Genomic DNA, 22,532 nt, shown 5'->3' on the forward strand with positions numbered 1-22,532 from the left:
AGACATATGTTCTGAAATCATGGTGTTTGGATGGCAGCAGTAAAACCTTCTCTTTGGAGATACTTTGCATTTTACAGAAAGTAATTAGGTTTCTCCCCTAAACTCCTGTAGCAAAAAATCATTTATTCATTCAGCCCACATTAAGTGAGTGCATACTTTGTCTCAGGAACTGTACTAGATGTTAAGGATGCAAAGATGAATAAAGTATTTTTTTCCCTTGCTCTAGTTGGAGGAAAGGCTTATAAGCAGAAGATGACTATACAATGTGAGATGTTCTAAACTAAAAAAGTATGCAAAGAACCACGAGACCACAGTAACTCAATTTATTGGTAAGGACAGGGTGTCTCGAAAGGTAGTATTTGAGATGGGATTACATGATCTTATGTGGCAGACAAGACAGGAAACCACGTCCAAAGCAGAGAGGACAGCAAGTGATGGGCACGGACACGTTAAAGGTTGAGTAATGTGACTGCAATCAGAGGATAAATGGAGGAAACAAGCTGATATAAAGTCAAATCAGAAAGCTCTTGGCATTCTTGTCTATGGAATTTGGAATTGATTTCATAGGTCATGGAAACCTTTTAAAGTATCTGAAACCACGGAAAGCACGATCATATCTGTGTTTCAGGAAGAAAACCATGGCAGTGTGGAGGATGGAGCGGAGTCTGGGATCAGGGGACCGCTGAGAAGGTTCCAGTGGTCGACCAGGTAGGATGAAGGTCTGAATTCAACAGTTGTGGGGAACACCATGTGGCGTCAATATACAAGCAGATGGTAGAAATAAAAGGATCTGGTAGCAATTTGGAAATGGAGAGAAAGAGGTGGGAGGGGATGAATGATTCCCAGCAATCTAGGTTAATGCCCTTAATTACCATAAAAGAGATAAAGGATAAAGAAGGGCTTGCGTTTTTATTAGAACAAGAAGATGAGTTCATCTGAAGAGAGTATGTGGGAAAATGAGAATGAGAGGTCAAGGAGATCCCATCTGAGCTCCAGCTCAAGCAAAAGCCAGCAAAGAAAGGACTTAAAGAATATGTATTGGTTAGAACCAAGTTGCAGTGTAACCACTATCACAATCTGGAGGTTAATCACTTAGCAAAGTTTCATATCCTCCCCACTTTTCCTCCCTCCCTCCCCACTCTGTGTGTGTGTGTGTGTTTCACTTGCAGGAAAAGTAAAAGAAAACGTCCTTTACATACTATTGCAAAAGCGCTTACATACCAACCGGATGTTCAGTCATGCCCTTTCATTGTTTTTGGCTCAGCCCGTGGTGGCACGTGTGTGTATATCTGAACTAGAGTTTAAGGGCTTAGAGATAGTCAGTTAGACACTCAAGGAAGTAGTTTCCAGTAACTCTCCATAAAGGTTACATTAAATGATCCCTTAGTGATCTGAGATGTACCTTCCAAAGTGTTCGACTTCCATTCTGGATTTAAGCAGAATGGAAAACCTTCCTGTGACTATATTGCCATATTGCCTCAGATCAGCGTATTTTATCATTCTCAGAACATAAGTGCCTTAAAGGGCGGGGCTGTGTCTCCTCCTTACTGGCTATCTCTGTAACAAGTTGTTAGATGAAGACTCTTCTGTTTCTATTTCAGGTCAAGGGTCAAAGACTGGAAAAAAAGAAAAGAAAAGAAAAGCTAAGTACTTTCCCATTCTAAAGTTTCTGTTCAGTCCTTGAGGGCAAAAAGAAGGGCAATTATCTACACTTGGGACAGGGCTGTGAAGAACTGAGTCCTTCCTCATTAGAAAGTGGGAATTTTAAAGTTAAATGGGGTAGGTTAAGGTACAGATTTTTCCTTGCTCCCTCTAGAAACCCTGCTAACATAAGAATAAAATATTTTCAAAACTGGTGTAAACCCACAGCGGCCAGGAGAGTATGAGCTGAAAGTAACAGAAGACAACAAATAACCAGATGTTTTGGGGAGATGGAAAGAAGTTGAGTTACCTGAGAACTGTCAGAGTAGAACACCTAACAGCATGGGGTTGGGGAACAGCCGGTGAGAACGAAGAGGGGCTGAGAGGAAACCGGAAATTCCTCATGAGAACCCCACACGTATATCCCTGTAGTTCAGGGTACATAATGCGGCTGAACGAAGAAAGACTGAAAATCTGTGTAAGGAACAATTAAACTCTCAAATTCTTTTTCCTAGGGGACCAGCCAGGCGACTATCCTGCCTCTAACCCTAGTGAAGCCAGCATTAAGGGGTCATATGCTTCCAGCAGAAATGGAAGCAACAGATTGTGTGATCTGTTTGATTTGTGTAATTAAACTGAGGAATTTTTTTCTTAAGATTTTCTTTATTTATTTGACAGAGAGAGATCACAAGTAGGCAGAGAGGCAGGCAGAGAGAGAGAGAGAGAGGAGGAAGCAGGCTCCCCGCTGAGCAGAGAGCCCGATGTGGGGCTCGATCCCAGGACCCTGGGATCACCAGAGCCGAAGGCAGAGGCTTTAACCCACTGAGCCACCCAGGCTCCCCTTAAATTGAGGAATTTTTTAAAAATTAAAAACAACTGGGGAATTTTTTTTCTCTTTGTTCGAAAGTGCGGAGTTAAATTCGTGATAGATGCATAATATTGTCAGTAAACAAAAACTGTATCAATTAACTACAGGAAAAAATGAAAATGGTATAAAAAATAAAATGTAAATATTATTACATGGATGACATTTACCTAGTTATAGTAATATAAATTCTGAAAAAAACCAAAATTTTTAAGTTTTTATTTTAATTCCGATTAGTTAACATACAGTGTTGTACTAGTTTCAGTGGGTACAATATAGTGATTCAACAATTTCATACAATAACCAGAGCTTAAGATGACAAATGCCCTCCTTAGTCCCCATCACCTATTTCCCCCAACCCCTCACTCACCATCAGTTTGTTCTCTGTAGTTAAGGGGCTGTTTCTTGATTTCTCTCTCTCTCTTTTTCCCTTTGTTTGTTCGTTTTGTTTCTTAAATTCCACATATAAGTGAGATCATATGGTATTTGTCTTTCTCTGATTGATAATTTCACTTAGCATAATACTCTCTACTCTATCCATGTCATTACAAATGGCAAGATTTCATTTTTTATGGCTGAGTAATATTCCATTATATATATTATAATATTCCATTATATATATTATATAATACACATTATATAATATATATATATCTCCACTCATCAGTTGATGGACACAGGCCGTTTTTGTAATTTGGCTGTTATAAATAAAGCTGCTATAAACATAGGGGTGCATGTGTCCCTTTGAATTAGTGTAAACCTTGAATATCAACCAAACAAAAATTTCTAAATAACTAAATTGAGAGGTAAAGAAAGGGGGAAAACATCTGAGAGTGGAGGATGAAGTGAAACAAGATAGCTAAATTCTCATCTTCTACAATTGGAAGTCATTAAATTATGACTAAACGTGAAAAGTCACATCATAGAAACATTAGCATTATTTAAGTACTCTGAATGAACTAAATCTAACTGAAGAAGGGAGAAAAAGAGAGTGAAGACAAGATTGAGCAACAAGGTGTGAGTCTCAGAAATAACTCTGGAACCTTCTAGGCACCAGATATTTGAAATGTAATTTTAATTTTTGAAGACCAGAACCATTATACACGCACACAGCTTGGAGAGTGATCACTAAAACTACCTACCTCCCGCACAGGTCACACTGTCTACAATGTAGAGCCCGGATTAACATTACTTTACTATTCATTGTTTTGATTGGCATACTTTATGGTTCCTGGAGTCTCTTGCCTAAGCAAATAGATTAGCTGTTACAGGAATGTCCCTGATAAGAATCATCAGCTCTTCAGTAGAAAACATTAACAGGTTGCACCCTGAGATTCTTCAAAATCATTGCCTCAAGAACCCTTGCCTCGCTCCTCCCACCACACCTAAATTGCTAAATCACGATCTTTACTCAGTAAGAATCAGCCCAACCGCAGAACTGAAAAGAACCTCCTTAAATCAAACTTCCAATTCTCAGTAACTTCCAACCTTGCCTTCCTGCTCTGAGGTACAACCAAAGCTCTGTCGACATCACCACTGTAAACAATAAAATCAGCTTACTCTTAGTAACTGGCTATGATGGTGATAGTATAGGGTGCCAATATTCTATTTGTTTCATCCTTGTTTTTTGGTTTCTGGTTTTCACATTACTGCCTTTTAATCCTTTCTCCAGAGAGCCTCATAAAAGCCAAGTAATGCCATCTTGAGTGTTTTCTGTGACCTGAGGCAACTTGGTGTGGAGCAGAGCCAGTATGTGCAGGACAGTAAAATAATTCTACATTAAACTAATTTAGCAGGAGCCTGGAAGCAGAGGGACCACTGACAAAGACACTCTCCTTGACCAAACTTCAGACCAGGTTCTTCTGAGCCCTCTTCAGCCAAGTCCTGCCAAGTCAGCTAAGTGAGAATCCCTTCCACCCTTGATATCCGATCAAGTCCTTCATCCCCCGTGTTTGATGTGTAAGTTCTTTTTTTTTTTAACTTTTTTTTTTTTAGATTTTATTTATTTATTTGACAAACAGATCACAAGTAGGCAGAGAGGCAGGCAGAGAGAGAGAGAGAGGGGGAAGCAGGCTCCCCGCTGAGCAGAGAGCCCGCAGCCTTGACTGAAGTCTTCTGTACAATTTTAACAAGTGTCAGAATAATTTCTTCTGTGACACCACAGAAAGCCTACTTAGGTATCACTGAACTCTTGTGGAGAACACTGGACTTTCCACAAGTTCTACAATGAAGGATGGATAAATCTCATCTGAAACTAGATGGATTCCAGCTAATATCTGGAGAGCACAAGGCAGGATGGGGCAAGGCCCCCAATGAGAGTGATCTTTATACTCCTCTCAGGGGTCAGCAGGAGTTAGTTGAGGGGGGGCAGTGGCATCAAAGGCCATTCCAATGTATGTCCATCAGTGAGAAAAGTTAGTTACATGATAGAAATCCCATTGCATGAAATCTAAATTCAGCTACTGGAAGGCAAGGGGGGAGAGTTATTAAAAACAAAACAAAACAAAACTTTTTTGTTTTAAGATTAAAATATGGAAACACAGATTATTGCTTTTGTATGGATTTTTAACCTGGCATAATTCCCTCATGTTAATATGGCTGAGGCACAGAAAGTAAGTTGACTAGCTAATGGTAGAGTCCGAGTAGAGCAAAATCTGGTTTCACATCCTGTTATTTTTCTACCACACTCACTAACTTCCTATTAATTTTTCTAGACAATTTCTTGTGAATTACTCTCTCAAAAATGAACAAGACTGAATCCTTTAAAGATAAGGCCTAATCCTTAGAGTTGTTTAAATGAACCATAATGCTTAGCACTGGGCTGAGCTCATAAATCATCTCAGCAAAAGTTCAGTAAATTGATTTTCAATTCTGCCAAGTATCTGCACTAACTCTGATAGATCCACAATAAATGGTAAGCTGACTGCAGGCAGTATTAGTAAATTACTGCTTCTTGTTTCTGACAATGTCACTCAATCCTCTTAAAAAAAAAAAGAATGAGATTAATGATGAGAAGAATGATGACTCTGTATAATATTTTTGTCACTCGGGATATATGAAGTCAAAGGAAAAGAAAAACTAAAACTTACAGACTGCAGATTACTGTTCTAGAAACTTCAGAGTTCTCTGCTCAATTCCTAAACTTCTGAGGCAACCACCACATTTAGTTCTTGTAAAAGGGTGAGTGGCATTTCATGACCACTCTGGTCTCTGTCCAGTCATCTACACAATCTAGTTATCCACTATAATCTAGACCAATAACTGCAATGATAAGCAGGGCCAATCAGATCATTGTTTTTGAGAACTGAACTAAAAAAGAAGTACAGTAAGGGCGTGTAGGTGGCTCAGTCGGTTCATCAGCTGCCTTTGACTCAGCTCATGATCTCGAGTCCCGGGATCGAGCCCCACATCGGGCTCTCTGCTCAGTGGGGAGTCTGCTTCTTTCTCTCTCTCTCTCTCTCTCCCCCAACTCATGCTTGCTCTCTCCTGCCCTCTCTCTCAAATAAATAAATAAAATCTTAAAATAAAAATGTGAAAAGAAGTAATGTGCCAATTGATTATGAGTAGAAGCAAAAGGGTATACTGGGAAATGTAAGAAATAGTTGGCAGTGTGGTTAAGCCCAAACCACAGGCAAGCAACAGTTATAGGAGCAGAATGATCAATAAGTAGAGGAAGTAGGGTCAGTGGAGAGAGGAGACTGAACAAGAGTCCAGAGAGAAGCAGACGCAACAGTGCAGGCACAGCCCATGCCCTGTATATGAGAAGCAGGTGAAGCTTGTTTTGCAAGTTGCTTTCATATCCATGGATCTTCAGGGAACTTTCCATTTCACCAAACACACCTTCACAATAATCCCTTTTACTTGAACTAGCTTGAATCAGACTCTTTTTTTTTTTTTTTTTTTGCAACAAACAAATCCGGGTGAAACAAGGGCTAAGGACACACTCCACGAGTTCTTTCAAGGCATTTTCTTTTTTAACCCTCTTAACAGACTTGCAAGTTAGTTGTAATTACCACCAACTTAGAATACAAAGATCAAGCAACCTTCAGAGATTTGTTTAAATTCACCTAGCTACTGAGTGTCAGAGTGGAAAATCAAACCCAGGACTATCTGGTCAAAGATCTTTTTACTATTTTTCTTTTTAAAACTAAGATACAAAACAAACAAAATAAATTTTAAAAAGCTCTTTGCTCAAATTCGGTAAGTACTGTTGAGTTCCATATATGCCAAAGTAGTGCATTTAGGTAGTTTTACTTTTTAAAAATTTTTTCATTTGGGTAGTTTTAATAGATAGGGATCTGAGTTAAAAAAAAAAAAGAAAGAAAGAAAAAGAAGAAGAAGAAGAAAGAAAAGAAAAGAGAAAAGAAAAAAAAAGGAGTGTCCTTAACTTTGGTCCAAAACTACTTTAAAAAGTAAAATATTTCAATAAGAAAAATGAGTTTAATCGACTTGTGTGTTTTTTGAAATGTGCTTTTGACTTTTCAATGTAAATGCATAATCTGTGGGATACATTATGATACACTAAAAAACAACTTGTAAGCCATGATTTCTAGGATGATTTCAGAAGAGATCATAACTGATTATAATCACTTAAATGAGGATGAAACCCATCAGTTTTGGCAGGATTTTTCAACCTCATGCTGACGCATCACATGAATTAATTTGTAAGAGAAGGTGGATTTGGAAGTCAATCCTGAAATGGCCCCTCAGCCCTCTACTTTCTAGCTGTGCAGGACACTAAGAAAGTTCCTTTAACTTCTAATTTTGGGTTTCTCACCTCTTAAGAATAGTCATGAGTATAGAGCAGAACCTATCTCAAAAGTTTCTGATGGTACATTCGAGACCTCTGTTAGTGACAAGTGTACAATCAACACTTGGTAAGTACTTATTTCTTAATTTTTTCCTTAAAGATCTGGAAACTTTTGACTAGGAAATTTAGACACACTCCAGCTTTTCAGCACGACACACTTCATTGCCTCTAGAAGTGAACTGTCCTGCTTCAAAGGCCCCAGAAACGTTTGTGGTGGAGAACGATTTCACAGGCACAACCTCGCCTGAAGTACACAGTTTCTAAGTAATGTAGAATTCAAGCCAGTATAGGAAGTTCAGTGTCAAATAGTTTTTAGTTAACTTCCTGTCTGCTCATATTCCTTTTGGTGAAATCTCTTCTAAAACAACAGGAAATGAAGAAGAGAGGATTAGGACACTAAGAGGAAAAGAGGAGACAAGAGGAGAAGAAGAGAAAACCTGGGTCAAGAGAGGTTAGCTTCTGTTTGGAAGACAGGAGTAGAGGACTGGCGGCTGACAGAGATGATAAAAGTAGGCTGCCACTTACTGGCCACACAGGAGAGTGTCAACAGGACCCAGAAAACCCTGGGATTTGGGCACTGGGGGAGGACGGAGAGAGAAGGAACTAGAGACACGGGGACTGGGTTAGAGTTGGGGGGAGGGTGCTGCCTTTCACGGGGCCGGGCAACCACTCTCGCCTCTACCCTCCCCCACTGAAGAAGGTTGGTTAATCTCTGCACAAATTGAAACTGCAAGGCTACTCATTCAGGCAAACAGAGCGCCCTAAAAACACGAATGGAACTGAAAGTCCCTAGCTCCTCTGGCTCTCTCCCAGAACTCCAGGATTCAGGCAAAATGCTCTCTGGCAGGACAGGACTGACACCCTAGGGAAAACGCCTGCCTTTGTGGACCCTGTGGAGTCAGCCAAGGAAAACACCTAATCAATGTGGATCCTGCCTCAGGGAGGTCTACCACGTGAAGGCTTTGTCCTTACACACAGAATTTTCAGTTATTTTAACCGCCTCAAATTTAATAAGAATGGCTGACCAACAGTTAGGCATTTCAGGGGAAGACTCCAGCATAAAAAAAAGACCAAACCCAGAAAACAAGCAATAAAAAATAAAGGAATGTAGACAGATACTATAGAATGTAGAAGACAACTTCAAAAAAACAAAAACAAAACCCTTAACTTACAGCCTCAGAGATATAACATGTAATATTACAGCAGGGAAGGAGAATAAGAAGGCAGAAGAGAAGAACAGCGGAAAACTGTAAGAGTCAGTAGATATTAAAATTAAGATAATAGGATAAATTGTCAATTTTAAGGGTGAGGGTACTTTTTAGACAACTAGAGGAAATATAAAGGATGGGAGAAGATATATGAAAATGAAGGAAACAATGCAACCCCCCCAAACCCCCACAGTATCTCATTGACAAAAGTCAAAGGAAAAGAAAAGAGAGAAGAGCACATTACTGACAAAAATGTACAAGTACGTTCCCCAGCACTTAATAAAATACACTGTTTTCATATGGAGAGTGTTCCCTGAAAGCCCCACATGATGAATTTGAAAAGAACCATAATAAAGGAAACAACTGTAAAATTTCAGCACGCTTCAGCAAATCATGTATGTTGGAAGCTTCCAGTGAGGAAAAAAAAATAGGTTGTATAGAAAAGATGAGGAAACAGAACGGCAGTAGATCTTCTGTAGGTTCGAGGACCGCGGAGCAATTCCTTGAACATTTTAAGAGCAACAATGTGTGGCTTAGAAGTTTTCTGCCAGACTATCAACCAAGTATGAAGGTAGAATAAAGACATTTTCATGCAATTAAAGTTCACATTAAGTTCATTCTGCCCTTTCCTAAAATGCTACAGAAATATGTGCTCTTTCAACAGAGAGTAAAATTTTTAAAACAGAAAAAAAAAAGGGGGAAGAAAGAAAGAAAGAAGGGAAAGGAAAAGATGTGGGATGCAGGCAAAGGCTACTCAGCCCAGACAAGACCAGGAGCAGGGAGCAGGGGGCAGCTTTGCCGCAGGACCACAAGATCCACAGTCCTGACCAGAGCCGGAGAAAGATTTTGGAGGAAACATAACTGGTGTATTATCTGATGGATTATTGACTTTGTAAAGCGTCCCTCGAGGATATTGAATAACACGTAAATAGGGAAATTAAGCAAATGGAATGAAAAAAGGACAACTGTTAACTTCAAGACAAAACATAACAAAAACAAAAACAGCAAATGTTTCCCATACAGAAAAACCTACCCGTGTACATTCCTTGGACTACAATTACATGGTCATAGGTATGTGAACAGTGTCATTATTTATTTGGCTCTATGTTTAATATAACTTACAGTCCCATTCATTGATTTAATAGTTACTGAGCATTTACTATACACGTGTACTAAGCTAGAAGTAGGGAATGCACACGTGAAAAAGGGGTGGTCCTTCTCTTCCTGCCTCCTGCCTCCAGGGAGCTCAGAGTCAAAAAAGAGGGACAGACAAATGTTTAAAGAAAAAAACAAGGGAATTATAATCTCAAAAGGGTAGTAATGACTAAAGGGTGTAAAGGGCAAGATGCTGTGCTGGGCACAGAGGAGAGACCACCTCTGTCTGGCAGGGCCACCAGCAGCTATCCCTAGAACAGACTACAGCCGCCCCTTCAACAGGGAGGTGGTTGGGGGCACCCAGCCCCCTGTGCAGTCAAAAATCTGCTGCCAAACTGGTCTTGTTCAAGGATCAAGTGTACTCTAACTGATGCTGGTAGTTTCGACCTTGAGCTTCCCAGCAAAAATTGTTTGAAATTTTCCCATGTCCCGAAGCAGGAAATTATACAATTTCCATTAGAACTAGTCAAAACTTAAAAATGTGTTAAGACTTCAGGACTCTTAGGAAGACAGCTGACCAGAAATACCCCAAGGGTATCTGTTAGTGAAATAGGCTGGTCAGTTCTAACCTGCGGTCAGGGTTGCAGCTTGATCCAATGTCCAGTTTAGCCAACTCAAGCTTGGAAGGTAGGAGAAGAACCCAGAGAAGGGAGCTTTTGGGAATGCCTGAAAATAAGAGTTGAAAGCTTTAATCTTTTCAAAAGAGAAAAATTCTTCCTGTAATACAGTTCATTGGTTCATAGTTTATATTTTGAGCTTTCCAGATGCGATGCTGTACTTAATCTAACTGTATATATGGGACTAGGGAAAGGCTGACAGTAAAGTTGAAGACAAAATGGGCAAAATATAGTCAAATTGTCTACAGGAGAAAGGTCCTTAATATACTACCAGGGGTCAGGAATGAAATATTAACCCATATGTTCTGATTACAGGACAGAAATGTATTTAGAAAGCGTATGTTTACTGCCAGTCACCCTCGAGACCCTGTTAATGATGAACGTAAAAAGATTTTTTCAAGAACACATAAAACCCCAAGACCAAATTTATATGAGAGGAGATGACAGGAACACAATTTGGGAAGTTGGAAGTTGGAAAGCTGTCAGCGGTCAGTGGCCAATGACTTAGCAGATCCGAGAAAGCTGAACGCCAAGTCAGCAGAAGGGACAGCTGAGGGACTCATTAGCCACAGTAGTCCCTCAAAGGCTCCAGAAGTGGGGGAAGGGCTGAAGAGTGGGGGAAGGGCTGAAATACTCAGAAGCAGTGAGTTTCCCAGATCTGCTCCTCGTCATACACAGCTAGTGGAATCAATTGTTCCTACTGGATGATTAGTCTCTGGAGACAGTAAACCAGGTGGAGTTCAGAATGAGGCTACCATGTTGAACACAGGGAGACTGAATGAAAGTGTACATCCCGGATACTGAGATTCCCCACTCTCTCCCCACACTGATTCTGAGATAATGGCAGCAAGGCTCACCCGTTCTAGGTGGTAGATGGGAGATCCTTCTTTATTTGACCAGCCCAAGAAAAAAGAAGCTAACATGAGATGATTCCTAGTAGTGAAGTCCGCTGTCAACACGCTGCACTCACGGGCAGAGTTTCTGACCAGGTTCTCAGGGTCCTCCCTTCCCTCTGAACCATCAGCAGAGATAACAGCTGTCAGAGAAGAGCAGGTGGAGGTACTAACCTTGTGTTCGAACATCTCCTGTGGAAACTGTTGTGAAAGAGGATGTTCACAAGAAAATAACGGAGGAAAGTGGAAGAAGAAGGAAGAGGAAGGAATTACCCTCAGCTCTCTTTCTGAGGTAGGAGGTAAAAATCATTTGAAGAGGGCAGAAGTTAACAGTATGAGGATATTTATCTGAAAGTGTGGTGACATTGGCTTCTGTAGACATTGGAACAGAAGATTCTTAAAGACAGGAGCACAGCAGACCCAGCCGACCCTGCCATAAGGGAGGTGAGAAGGAGAGATGCATAGACTAATTCCTGAGTGGGAGGTTTCAGGAGCGGCAAGGTGGAAGACCCAAGTAGGCGAGGGAGTGGAAAGAAATGATGAAATGGGTGAGACTGGAGCCATAGTAATAGAACTAGTCAAGTGATAGGCAAGAAAGGGAAGATGAGAGAGGTTGCTGCATTGAAGAACCATGGGCAAACGTCAGAAGGTCTAAGGTTAGCAAACAGTAGGGGCTCAGAGAGTGCGGTACTCTAGCTCAAGTTTCTGAGAGATGACAGAAGAGTTTCCTGTCCCCTGTCACCCAGGAGGAAAGACCCCTTTCAAATCCTGCTTCTTTCATTAAACTGCCACTGCTTGCCTCAAGTCAAATTTTATTTTCCTTATAAATTTGAGTCTTAATTGTTTGTTATTATAGAACCAAGATCTGATAGTATGTCCTCTCCTGTAAGTGTCCTGTGGTGTATTTCAATTATCTTTTTATCAAAGGGGGGTGGTGGGAAGGGCAGAGGGAGAGAGAGAATCTTAAGCTGGCTCCATGCCCAGCGCAGAGCCTGACCTCATGGGGTTCGATCTCATGACCTTGAGATCATGACCCAAGCCAAAACCAAGAGTCAGATGCTTAACTGACTGAGCCACCCAGGCATCCCACCATTTATCATTTAAAAATGTTTACTCCCATATTATTCAAATCATTTCCTTCCCTTTTTTATCACCTGCTGGGTATTTTGGGGGATGGAAGTCCATTGTCTTATTGTACCTCCAAGGTATTTATTTGCATAGCACTTCGTTAGATTTTTGATTGCTACTTCATCTCAAGTCTGAAGAAAGTCTTGGACAGTTGCTTGCACCAAGAAGGACCTATCTGAGGTCACCTTCCCCATGTGATGTGGGAGTATACCTTCGCTTCTGAAAGCAGAGTAGGTGTGGCATGCTGCATCATGGCCCACCCCCCTCCCCCAAAATGTCCAGATCCTAATTCTTGGGTCCTGTGCTTATTATCTTACATGGTATATTAGTTTCCTAGGATGTTCAAGAAATTATCATAAACTTGGTGGCTTAAACAACAGAAATGTAATCTGTCACAGTTCTGGAAGCCGGAAGTTGGCAGTCAAGGTGTTGGCAGGGCTTACTCTCTCAGAAGGCTCTAGGAGAGAATCCTTCCTTGCCTCTTCCAGTTCTTGGTGGATCCTTCTGTTCCTTGGCTTGTGACAACATCTTTCCAGTCACTGTCTCTGTCTTCACATGGCCTCCTTCCCTGTGTCTCTGTGTGTCTTTTACTGCCTCTTACAAGGACACTTTCATTAAATTTAGGGCCCACCCTAATCCAGTAGGATCTCATCCCAATCCTTAATTTAACTGTATCTGCAAAGATCCTATTTCCAAATAAAGTCACATTTTGAGTTTTCAGGTCAACAAGAAGTTTTCTAGGGCATTGTTTAACCCACTGCATATGGAAAAGACTTTGTAGATGTCATTAAATTAAGGGTCCTGAGATTGGGAGACTAACCTTCACTGCCCAGGTGGGCCCTAACTGCCATCACAAGCATCCCTATAAAAAAGAGGCAGAGAGAGACTAAACACACAGAAGATTATCTATTCCTTTTAATAGTTGGCCAGCTCCTGTAGGAAGGGAATATGCCTATTTTTGTTCACCTTTGTACTCCCAACATTTGATACATTGTAGGTACTCAAAAGATATTTCTTTCTTTTTTTTTTTTTTAAAGGTTTTATTTATTTGACAGACAGAAATCACAAGTAGGCAGAGAGGCAGGCAGAGAGAGAGGGGGAGGCAGGCTCCCCGCTGAGCAGAGAGCCCGATGCGGGGCTTGATCCCAGGACCCTGGGATCATGACCTGAGCCGAAGGCAGAGGCTCAACCCACTGAGTCACCCAGGCGCCCCTCAAAAGATATTTCTTAAAGAGTTAAAAAATTTAAAAACTTAAAAGTTAAAAACTTGTAAAAAATTATTTCTACCCAAATAGGTTAAGTAAAATAACAATTACTCTTATTTGGTGAATATATTTAGTGGCTTTCTGTCCCCCTTTTAAGCCTACATGGAGGAAAGCACCCTACCGCTGTCCTATTATGAAAGGAACAGAAGTTTGCAGCCACTCCTTCACAGGGAACAGCCATTTGGATGAATTTTGAAATGCTTTTCACACTGGGCCAGGACATACAACGGTTTCTTCAATTTCTAAAGTTAATATGGTAGTAACCTGAGCATTCAGAGACTTTAATACAAAACTACATTGTGCTTCTGGTGCATTCCCCTCTGATTCCCAGCTCAAGAGCATTTTTGGCCTCATTCCTTGCGTCCCATGGGTGTAATGGCTACGCTCCCTCTTAATATAGCCAGAGGTAGCAGTGCACAGAGGAGGAAGTCCCCGCCAAGTTGGCCTGGTGAAGTTGGAGACAGTTCCAGAAAAGAAATGTTCATATCAAGAGAGCTTTTAGTTATTTTTCAGTGGTCATATACTCTGCGACTCTAGGAATTGTTTCTGAATTTATATTTAGGCTTAAATGTAAATAACCAGAGATACAAAAACCCTACAGGATAAACATCCAGAAAACATGAGTTTGATTTAAAATTTTCCATGGAAATATACCTTATTAGTTTGCTAAGTCTCCTTTATCACCAACTATGTGGCTTAAACAACAGAAATCTATTGTCTTAGTTCTGGAGGCTAAAAGTCCAAGATCAAGGTACCTGCAAGTTTGGTTTCTTCTGAGAGCTTATCTGAGAGCTATGCCTCCCTTGGAGCTTCTGGTGGCCTCAGGCACTCCTCCTTGCTTGTAGATGGCATTCTCTGTGTCTTCGCATCATCTTTCCTCTGTATTTCTCTGCTTCTGTGTCCAAATGTCCCTTTATAAGAACACCAGTCATATTACAACTCACCTAATGACCTCATTTTACCCTGATTCCTCTATAAATGCATTCGGACGTATTGGGGGGTCAGGACTCCAACACTTTTCTCTTGGGGAGAAAGAATTCAACCTGTAACACTGTAATCTGGAAACCCCAGCAGCAGATAGATTATTTGCACTGCAGGCTGCAGGACAAGGCCGATTTGTGCAAGCCAACGCACTGGCCAGTGGCTGCTGGACTAAGCAAGAGCATCACAGATAGGATAAGCTCAGCCAGCAATAGCCACATTTTCTGATAAAAGGAGTATTATACCCAGAGCAAGGACTGAGCTTACCCTTGGGGCTTCTCAGTTTCATTTGTGTCCTTAGATAGCAGCACCAAGAATGTGCCAATTTTCAGAAACAAGGGACAAACTATTGCTCTAATCTTGTAAAATTTTCAAGATCAAATTAATTATTCAGTTAAGGAATTAAACATTATGAAAGTGGTTAAATGAAATCCCATGTAATTTAACTATTTCCTTAGAGAAGATAATTAAAAAAAAAAAAGAACTTTTATCTTCTCGTTCATTATGGGAAATGCACGTGAAATTGTCCTGATTGGTTGAAATTCTGCATGTGCAATGTCACAGTTCCAGTTTCCTTTATTGCATAAACTCCATCGAAGATAAAATTTGGTATTAATTGGTGGGATTTTTCTGATCAATGTTTTCCTGCCTCATTAGAATGTTACCTTCCTTATGGGCGAGCTCTGCATTTTTATTATTGTTGTTTTGTTATGTTTTAAGATTCTCAGACATGACCACAGTGTTGGGTCATAGTATAACCTCAATAAATATTATGAATGAAAGAATGGGGTAGTGAATAGATTCATTTGTTATTTGGTCAAATGATTCATTATTCATTCATCCAATCATTCATGGCCAATAATACTTATTGTTCTGCAAGTATAGCTTATGAGGTGCTAGAGAGGTTTCAAGGATGAAAAAGAAGTAACAGTTTCTCTCAAAGAGTTTAGGATTTACAAAAAGAACTAAAATACACAAAAACCAGGAGATACAGATCCAATATGCAATGATAAAGCATGAGCCCACTGAGAGTAGACTAAAACACTAATAGGCCTACAGAAGAGGCAGAGATTATCACATTCTGAGAGCAGAGGAAGTTCATGAAGGAAGCATTTGAGGTAGGTCTTAATGAATGAGAAGGATTTTGAAAAATAAAAAATGAGAGAAAAGGAGAAATAGGGAGAGAAGGAACCAAAGTGATGTTTTTATAATAGCAAGTAGCTATATTGGCAGAAAAACAAAACAAACAGAAACAAGGAGCTGTTGACAATAAAAATACAAATTAGACTGGGACCTTCATTTGCTGAACTGAAGAGTTTAACAATGTATCACCAACTAAGTGGCTCAAACAACAGAACTCCGTGAAAGGAGACAGTAAAGATTTTTCATCAGGGTGGTGACATAGTTAGAGAGCTTCCTTGGGAAGACCTAGGGGCAGCAGTGGGGGAGAAGGCTGGACCAGAAGGGAGGGCAGTGGGGAAGATCATTCAGGAAGTCGGGTATAGGAGTGCAGGCCAGTGGGACCAGAAAAGGGGAGATCCTTTTTTTTTTTTTTAAAGATTTTATTTATTCATTTGTCAGAGAGAGTGAGCACAGGCAGACAGAGAGGAAGGCAGAGGCAGAAGGAGAAGCAGGCTCCCCGCTGAGCAAGGAGCCCGATGTGGGACTCGATCCCAAGACCCCGGGATCATGACCTGAGCCGAAGGCAGCCGCCCAACCAACTGAGCCACCCAGGCGTCCCAAGGGGAGATCCTTTTTGTGGGGTCTGAAGCCTACACAATTGGACAGTTTAAGTAATACAAAACCAAGTATTAAGTATTTAAAGGAAAAAAGTCATGAAAATTACATATTTTTAAAAAGTTAATAAATATCATAAATATGAAAAATTGTGAAAAAGATCAGATTTTGGGGGCGCCTGGGTGGCTCAGTCATTCAGCGTCTGCCTTCGGCTCAGGTCATGATCCCAGAGTCCTGGGATCGAGTCCCACATCGGGCTCCCTGCTCTGCGGGAAGCCTGCTTCTCCCTCTCCCACTTCCTCTGTCGTGTTCCCTCTCTCTGTCAAATAAATAAATAAAATCTTTTTTTAAAAATCAGATTTTAAAAAATTAACAACCTGACACACATTTATAACTTTTTTTAAACAAGTAGGTTCCATGCTTAGCATGGATCCCAAAGTGGGGCTTGAATCCCTAACGCTGAGATCAAGACCCGAGCAGAGATCAAGAGTTGGGCACTTAACTGACTGAGCCCCCCAGGTGCCTCAGCATTTTATTTTCTTCTACATTTTGTCTACATACTCATTTATGGTCTCTTCCTAATGACAACAATATTGTAATGCAATTTTCTGTAGGGAGAACAGAAAGATAATTCCCCGCTCCCCCACCCCCGTCCCCTGCGGTCTAATTAGCCACAGTTTTAAAAAATTATTGACAATTTAGAAAATTCTCTTCTAATTTTACAATTTGCCACTGGTAATGCCACATTAAGATGGATTCCAATATGATGGAATATATGAAATTTTGCTCAGAAAGGTATGGGCTATTGTTTTAGACACAGGAAATCTAACAGTTCTACTTCACACATTAGCTGCCCGGAAAGAAAAAATAAATGGTTCATTTATAATTATATATGTTGCATTATTGAATATATTCTTGACAAGGCAGAACTTGTTTTGACTAGGCATTGATGAAAATCAAGTCCTCCACTTCTAACTGAACACATATAATGATTGAATTCTCCCACACAAGCTTTAGGCTCTATGCCTTTCAAATCTTGTGCTTCATTCCCTAATTCTGACAGTGCTGGACACCTGAGAACACCGTACTATCAAGATATGACCTCTGCTTTCTTTTACAAGGCCGGCTGAGTCAGCCTAGTAGGTAATTGGGGTATTTCTGGAAACAGCTCCTATACCTGAGAGTCTAGCAATAAATTATCTGCACCAGGAAGTGACTATGACCCACTGAACAGACCACACTAAACCCACCCTAAATACCCTCCAACTCAATTTCTTCCTGTCTCTATCACAAAATTCTGTGATCATTTCAGTGCCACTTGAAAAGGAGGAGTGAGTGTTGCTGGGGGACATATGATGGAAGGGATGTTGAAATGGCAAGAGATGGTAGTCTTAATGACTGTAGCTAATGTATCTAATTTATGCAAATTTTATGAAAATGCATGACCCACTGAACAAATTGGTGGAGCCCTGTGACTGTAGGCATACTCTAATAGGGCCCCAGTGGTCCCTGTGTCCTAGAATTAATAATCCTGTGTAATCGCCTCCCCTTGAGTGTAGTAGACTGGCCTAGTGATTTGCTTTTAATCTATAGAATGTGACAAAGGTAATGGGATTAAGTTACATAAGATCCTTATTACCATCCTGCTAGCATCCTCTTTCCTTGCTGGCTTTTATAAAGCGTCATACTGGGGATGTCCATGGGGCAAGAAACTGAGTGTGGTTTCTGCCAATAACCAGTTAGAAAGTGAAGTAGGAATCTGTCAGTACAACAGACTGAAGGAAGTGGAAATCCGTCAACTATAGGACATAGATTTTGATATCAATCTTACTCCAGTTGGCCCTTTAGAAGAGATCCTAGGTCTGGTCAACTCCTTGACTGAAGCCCTATGAGAAATCTTGAATCGAAGCATCCAGAGAAGCCATGCCTTGATTACTGAACCAAAGAAACTATGAGATCAAACATGTGTTGTTTTAAGCTGCTACTTTGTGAAGTAATTTATTACATAGCAATAGAAAATGAACACAGGTCCCTTCCAGGATGGTGGGATCGGTTTAAATGAGGGGCCTCAAAGCTTAATGTATTTGCTTCATGGTAAATTAGCCTTCGAAAATGAGCCTGAACGAGTTGTGGCCTTGGGAACAGTATTAAAACCTCACATAATAATCATGCTGTAGACTTCATCAATATTTGTAGCATTTTATCCCTGGGCAGGCAGCATGGGTTTGGTGTGGGAGATTGCTCAGTTGAGTAAAAGGGGAAAAAGAAAACAAAACAAAACAAAAAACCATCTGCTAAGTGTAGGAGGTAAGGGAGAGTTTAAGGAGAGAAAATGCTCCTTCGAACCATTTTCGAAAATTAGGACTTCAACAAGAAATGATTAACATATATTAGGGGGATCAGGGCAGACACCCAAAGGTAGAGAGCACACATTTAACAATCTCATCAGTCTGATTTTATTGCTTTCTTCACCCAAGTGTGGCAGCTTTGGTGTGGAAGCCGAGAGAGGGGGAGAGAGAGAGAGAGAGAGGGAAAGGTGAGGGCTACCTAATGGTAAAGATTTGTGATGTGATTAGGGGGTTCCGGCCCAGCTGGATGGTAAGGGAAGTTAGGAAAAGGTGATGTATTAGGATAATAGGAAGTCATGGGGGTCCTGGAAGTCACAATGAGATGGGGAAATTGGTTTAGGAGACATCACAGAAGAAGGGGGGCAGGGGTGGGGGTGGGAGGAAATGGCATGGTCAGAGATGGCATTCTTGAGTTGGAGAACCTGGAAGTAGAATCCTTTCATGGGAAGATGATGAGTCGAGTTTGGCCACACAAACATGCGGTTGAAAAGGAGGTAAAAGAAAACTCACTGAAATTTAAAGCAAAAATCAGGACACCAGGTTTTCAAAATTTTCACCAATAATTTTTAAAGTTATAAAAGATTTCAAAAAGTTATAAAAGATGGCTGTAAGGACAAGGTATTGAAAGATGACTGTGAGTTGGATATTTTCCATCAGCATGGTCCTGCCCACTTTTCACTTCTGAAAAGATTTTTTTTTCATGTGGCACAACTAAATTGATAGTGTCAAAAACACATCCTATTATTCAATTTAAAAATTTAAGAAAGGAAAATTATAACCTGTGCCCTGAATCCTTTCTAATTTAAGAAATCCAAATAATATTTTCCCTAACATTTAAGAGTATATTCTTCCCTGGGCGCCTGGGTGGCTCAGTGGGTTAAGCCTCTGCCTTCGGCTCAGGTCATGATCTCAGGATCCTGGGATCGAGCCCCACATCGGGCTCTCTGCTTGGAGGGGAGCCCACTTCCCCCTCTCTCTGTCTGCCTCTCTGCCTACTTGTGATCTCTCTCTGTCAAATAAATCAATAAATCTTTAAAAAAAAAAAGAGTATATCCTTCCCTTAACAGCTCCATTATATAACCTTTAATTGACTTCAACCAAACGATTCATTAACAGATGCCATAAACAGATCATGTGAGGCTGGTTATCAGTAGGGGCATAAAGTCACAGTTCCTATCTTACTCTTGTCTTGCGATCCTACAGGGAGAAAGGTTAGATGGGCTGTTTGGGCCAGTGAGCGTCCTTCTGGGTGTTGGAGTAAAAATCTCACCAAGACTTAGGGAAGCTAAGATCTCAAAGCTGAGTGCTGAAAGGAAGTGGAGGTTGGTAAGTCACAGCAGCAAGTCTGAACTAGTCTCCACTAACGTAGTTGTAAGTTTAAAAGTGAACCGCCATCTCCTTGGAAAGATTTTTAAGGATATAGGTAACTTCCTACACAATGGGTAGGAAGTTCTTCATTGTATCATAATTGAAATTCCCAGACTGGCTAGCCGATCGAATGCAGGCACTGGGGTATGTCAAATGAGGGCTATGTCACTCAGGAGCAACGGAAGGGGACTGGCCTTGAAGGGAGCTTCCATTTTGGCTTGGGCATGTGGTAACAGACGCATTAAACTTCCAGCCCTGGCGGTGGCAAGGGCAGTTTCCCAAAGGGCTTGAGGCAGAGTTCCTGGCACAGAGGTAGCCTGGAAGAGGCGGCAGCTGCCAAGTTTCCTCTAGTCCTCAGCGGGAAGGAAAGCAGCCTCGACAGCAGGTTTTTTCATCAGGCCAATTCTGTTATGAGGTTTTGGGCTTTCTTCCTGAGAATGAGCCTGAAGTCTGGTTCTCCAGTCTTCCCAGCAATTTTGAGATTGTCGAATATGCTTTGAATAAACTCTCTTTTTGCTTCATCAGTCATAGTCATTATCTGTTGATTGCAACTAGGAACCCTGACAAACATTTCATATTAGGGTGGGGATATCACAAGGACCTCTAGATAGCATTTCTAAGTGAATTCTTTTGCCCAAAGATTGTTTCACTGTTCGCTTCTCAGTGGGCCACGGGAAGGGGACAGCTACATATAAATGACTAGGGACAGGGCCAACAATCCCCTTGATTCAGACTACCACCCCAGGATGAGAAAAGGGATGGAGAGTTGATAAAACCTGGCAGAAGACTTTAGTCATTTAAGAGCACATTTATTCAACGCATTGCTTACTGAATGATTACTACGTGCCAGCCTCTTTCCTGCACCCTGGAAATAAAAGTGCGGGGAAAGTGTATTGGAGAAAGAGGATCATATAAATAGATAAATCACAACGTAACACAATAGGAGGATTTAAAGTAGCTTAAATAATGTGCTAGGTAAGAATACACCTTATGATAAACCCGTATTAAGTGGCCACATTTTAAAAATATTTTTTATTATGTTCAGTTAGCCACTATAAAAGTACATCATTAGTTTTGGATATAGTGTTCAATGATTCTTTAGTTGCATATAAAACCCAGTACTCATCACAACATGTGCCCTCCGTAATACCCATCACCAGGATACCTCATCCCCCTACCCCCTACCCCTCTGAAACCCTCAGTTTGTTTCCTGGAGTCCATAGTCTCTCATGGTTCATCTTCCTCCCTAATTCTTCCTTTTTTTTTGAAATACAAAAGCTATAAAGGGAGATCACTCTAGCCTATTTACCCAGAAACTTCAAAGGATTGGCAGACTGCCTCAAGAACTCACAGCTTTGCCAGCCCCACAAAGAGTTAATAAGTTGCTTAAGGAACAGCCTTCAGCTGAATAATGGTAGAAAAGTAAACAGGAAAATGCTGGAGAGAAGTGAAACAATGTTCCACCAGATGGTTCAGGTGCAAATCTCAGCAGCGGAGGGGGCGGGGTAGGTTTGGAGATGGAACAAAGAGACATTATTACTCAAAGTGCTAGAGTATTAATCTGTTTTTGCTCAGGACTAGGGAAAGGAGGGTGCCTTTTTGGTAAGGGAAAAAAAGCACTTTGGGGTCTCCTCCATGACTTCGAGGCATGGAAATGTCTATATTTAGGGGCAAATTTGGCTATAGTGAATTGTAGGGAAGAGGTAGGAGACAAATGAGGAGAAGGGGGCTCACTGCTCAGAGATGAGAAGAAGGCAGGGTGTTCGGATTCCTTTTTTACTTTCTGATGAATTACTGGGTCACTTTACCAAATAAGGGAAGAGGGTAGAATTTGGAAATCCAACCATGGTTGGTGGGGGTAGGGGGTGGGGGGATGGGATTGGAGAAGCCACTTTGTAGCTATAAGGTTGATTCAGTCATTTAAAAAGATACTGAGTAAATAGTACCAGCTATAATTGGAAAAGTAGTTTGTCATTTTAAGTCGTCTAATTTACATCCAAGAAATAATTTATGTAATGAGAGTCACTAACTAATGTTTTCACTATGAAAACATTAAAATGTATGTAACTATATTTGGCAAGATGTTTTGTAGTTGAGAAAACCATGCCCCATATACTTCACAGATACAAAAATACAAACTAGCATAAAGCATGTAATTAGATTTTAAAATGGCAAATAGGAAAATAGTACTGAATATATCTAGTTAGGCTAAATAAAAATTACTTGTAATTGGAGAGAAGAAGAAGAAAGCTTTTCTAAACTCTGTCAGTTGGTTCTGAACCTTTCAGTAATATTAATAATACAGAAGGGCTATTTTGACAAGGCAAATACCATAAAGTTAGCTGTAGAATTGTTAAATTAACTTTCACCTTGGAAACAGAATGACCTGCATTTGAACCCCAGCTTCATCCTCTTACTAGCTGTCTAAAGCTCAAATGTGACAATGTTTGCAAAAATGTGCCATAAAAGGAAGCAATACAAAAGAAGAGCATTGGTATTAATGGTGTTGTTTCCAG

Source organism: Martes martes (genome assembly GCF_963455335.1).
Source record: "Martes martes genome assembly, chromosome: 11".
NCBI classification, from domain to species: Eukaryota; Metazoa; Chordata; class Mammalia; order Carnivora; family Mustelidae; genus Martes; species Martes martes.